At 33.5% G+C, this 3,593-nt stretch overlaps 1 long non-coding RNA gene across 1 annotated transcript in view; it reads left to right on the forward strand.

The window, feature by feature from the left end:
• Nucleotides 1–3,088: 3,088 nt before the first annotated feature.
• Nucleotides 3,089–3,593, forward strand: part of LOC107665587 (uncharacterized) — a 21,693-nt gene continuing 21,188 nt past the window's right edge. Inside the window, exon 1 of the long non-coding RNA XR_001631568.1 lies at nucleotides 3,089–3,101. This is a non-coding gene — a long non-coding RNA (uncharacterized LOC107665587). The remainder of the gene's footprint in view (nucleotides 3,102–3,593) is intronic.

The raw sequence follows: 3,593 nt of genomic DNA on the forward strand, positions 1-3,593 counted from the left end.
ATGAGGACTGGCTCCATTAAAAACCAAGTAAGTGTGTTTGTTATTTTGGTTTGAGAAGATTTCATGCTTCATTAGCCGCGGGACCTTTATCTCTGTCTGCGTGTGAGTTTAATTCAATGCTGCTTTCCTCCACAGTGTTTATGACCCCGTCTGGGGCTTTATTTGCTCATCAAACCTGCCCCGGCTACTTGTTAATCAAATCTGTAAGTAAACCTTAAGGACAAAGGCCAAGGTTGTTAAATGCTGGATATCATGGTAGCTCTGTTTGCTTTTCTTACGTTAACTGAAAAGTTGATTCTATCCATAAGGAATTGATTTTTTAAAACATTAAAAATCTTAATGTTAATCTTAATGGTGGTGTGTAAATCTCAAAACCTCATTATGTTAAGTTGCTTTACCCTTTTTTCATATGTGGAGCGAGTAGATTTAGGTTTTGATAGAAGATTGTGAACATGCACTGTGGTCAGCTGTGCTCAATAAGGCCAGGAACATGCATTAAGAAAGTAAATGGGGTCAATTTTGATTCCATGTCGACTTGAACCTTCTGGAAAGCTGAATGTTGTTCAGCGGAAGATCAGACATGTGGATAGTTCTTGCTCTCGCTCTGCTATCATTCTCTTTGTCCACTGACTCTGGCTGTGGGCAGAGATTCTGGTTTGAGTTCACATACCGTCTCTGATAAGTGTGGCTGTATAATTGGGACAAGATTACAGTTCTCTCTGTGTGAGAGTTGATAACACACTGCTTCAGACTCATGCATTTGTATTCTGGCTCTTCCAGTGCTGAGGGTTGCTCCCATGTCTGTAGCTTCCGGTTGTTTTATGTTCACATGAAATCTTATGGTCTCGAAATTGTCATCTTATGAGGGACCATACAAGATTTTTTTGTTGTTGTTTGCAAATGTCCATTTTAGTAAACCAAAATGGTCATAATTCAGTCTTTTTTTAGCTTCTATGTAATCACCCTCTTCTGTACATAAAGTATGTAAAATGACATGCAGTTTGGTTGCACTTACTTGTCGAATATAAAATGCCTGAAAATAACCCTAGAAATGAATGCAATTACTTTAGCTTTTAAAAATATGCTTATGTGAAAATTTCAGGCTTGATAAGTATAGGGATTAAGTATAAAACAGTAAGCAGAACAAGCATTTGTATTTGTTTGATTAACATGCAGCATCATTTCTTTCTTATAGGTGATATGCAATGGTGTGAAAAAGTTTTTGCCCCCTTCCTGTTTTTTTAATTGTTTGCATATTTGTCACACTTAAAAGATTCAGATTTAGAAATGGCTTCATAACCCTTTCCAGACTGATACATGTCAACTATTTTGTTTCTCATCTGTTCTTGAATTTCTTTAGATCGCGGCATGATGTGTTGCTCTTTAAGCATGCTTCACTTTGTCAGACAGGTTCTATTTAAGTGATTTCTTGATTCAACAGGTCTGGCAGTAATCAGGCCTGGGTGTGGCTAGTCAAATTTAACTCAGCTTCCTAAAATAATGTGGTTAATTGCAGTTCTTTCATGATTACTTTTTCACATAGGGCCAGGTAGGTTTGGACAGCTTTTTTTCTTTAATAAATGAAATCATCATTTAAAAACTGCATTTTGTATTTACTTGCATTATCTTTGTGTAATATTAAAATGAAAAAACAGGCAAAAACCTTTTCACGGCACTGTAGTTTATGACTGATGACTTTGTAGGTTTCTTTTTACTTTTTACTTATTTTAACATTTATAAAAGCAGTGTTATTTTAGTATTATTTATATAATATAAAATTATAGTATTTATTCACATTTATTATTTATTTATTTAATAACGCTTATTTATTCATTTATTCATACATATTTTAGGTAGTTTAGGTTTTGAAAACTGTGAACTCAGACCAGAATCTCTGCCTCTACAGATGAAGCAGCACCTTGAAAAGCAGCAAACAGAGATCTACTTCCTTTTATTTATTTATTTATATTTTATTAATTAATTTATTTATATTTTATTTATTTATATTTATTTATTTATATTTATTTATTTATGTATTTATTTTATTTATTTATATTTATTTTTATTTATTTATTTTGAAATTTCTGCCTTTTTAAAATCATGATTTGAAAAAATGTAAAATCAACTGGCTACAATCTAATACAAAATATAATTTTAAAATGTATGTGTAAGTTTGCAATAATTATTCCCTCTGACAGCTAAATTGGTATATTCACTGCTTGTGGCAGCAAGCTTTCCAACACTGCTTGACTTAATTCTTAAGAGTACAAAATATCCCCTGAGTATTTCAGCACAGCGCAGGCTTGATTTAGCATGCTAATTAACCGCTGATGAAATGTTGCTCATACAACAGTGATTAGATGTACGCTCTGACCTGATGAGTCACTGCAGTGACAGTTTTTATGAACTAATAAATTCACCTGCTTATGACTTACCGTAGCATCACAAGACATACAGTATGTGATTATTTGACACATTTTTTTTGTAGAATTACAGAACACAAATATCCCTGACAGTCCTCAGAAAGTGACTTTGTGTTAGTTAAGGATGTAGTCATGCTAAAACAGCAACTCGTCAACTTTTTGCGACAAGCACAACATTTATCAAGAGCCTTAGACACTAAAAACACCCACATGTGACCTGTTCTCTAAAAAGAAAGAATGAAACGCATCAAACAAACATGTTTGACTGAGAATATTGTCTTTTAGGAACCATTTTGGCTCACTCTGCAATGAAACCGAAGATCCTTCTTTGATTTAGCTTTGGCGCAAAACCTGTTTTTGTTGTAATTTTCAGGAAAAGTTAGTTTATTCTCACCCCTCTAGACAGCGTCTGTACTCTCGCCTGCTCAGCTTCAGATGCTCTTGACTCACTTCACCATGAAGGCCTGAGATTTATCACTGCTCGTAAACATCTTCACACACATTCATCACTGAATTCAATATTAGCAACCCCTACAAGAACATCTCCACCTGCACAACAAAAACACGGGTTCATTCATAAACTATGAGTCTTCTAACATTCATACAGTTTTTCTGTTGCAAACCTGCTAAAGCTGCATTAGTTTTCATTGAGTTCGATTATTTCTGATTTGTCTTTATGTTAGCTTTCTTAAATGGCTACAACAAGGGCATTCTTGAGTTTATTATAGAGAAACCTTCTTTGTATGTTGTTATGATTGATTGTTTGCTGTAGTGTTGGCAAAGTAATAAGTAAAAAGTGTTAGATTAGAAGTGTTTTAAAATAAAGTGAAAAATTAATGCAATTAATCAAGAATATATTCTGCGGTATAAATGTTTTTATAACCGCAAATCTAAAGTCAGCATAGCTCCTGTCTGCCACAATAATATATTTAAATTATCTATATTAAAGGCTTTTCTAAACAAATGTTGATATGTTAGTAATTAGGATTTAATCTGAATAATTAATATGCATATCATATAATTTCATTAACAGCCCTGGTGTGCGCTGCATGTCTGGACTGCATCTTCTGAACGTTGATGCTTATTTTTGCCGCAATATTTGAGTACGTCTTTAATATCGAAGGGATAAATTCAGTGAAAATAGTTTGTGTTGCTCAGTTTTGTAGGAAA

Source organism: Sinocyclocheilus anshuiensis, unplaced genomic scaffold (genome assembly GCF_001515605.1).
Source record: "Sinocyclocheilus anshuiensis isolate Anshui unplaced genomic scaffold, SAMN03320099.WGS_v1.1 scaffold407, whole genome shotgun sequence".
In the NCBI taxonomy this organism is placed as follows: domain Eukaryota; kingdom Metazoa; phylum Chordata; class Actinopteri; order Cypriniformes; family Cyprinidae; genus Sinocyclocheilus; species Sinocyclocheilus anshuiensis.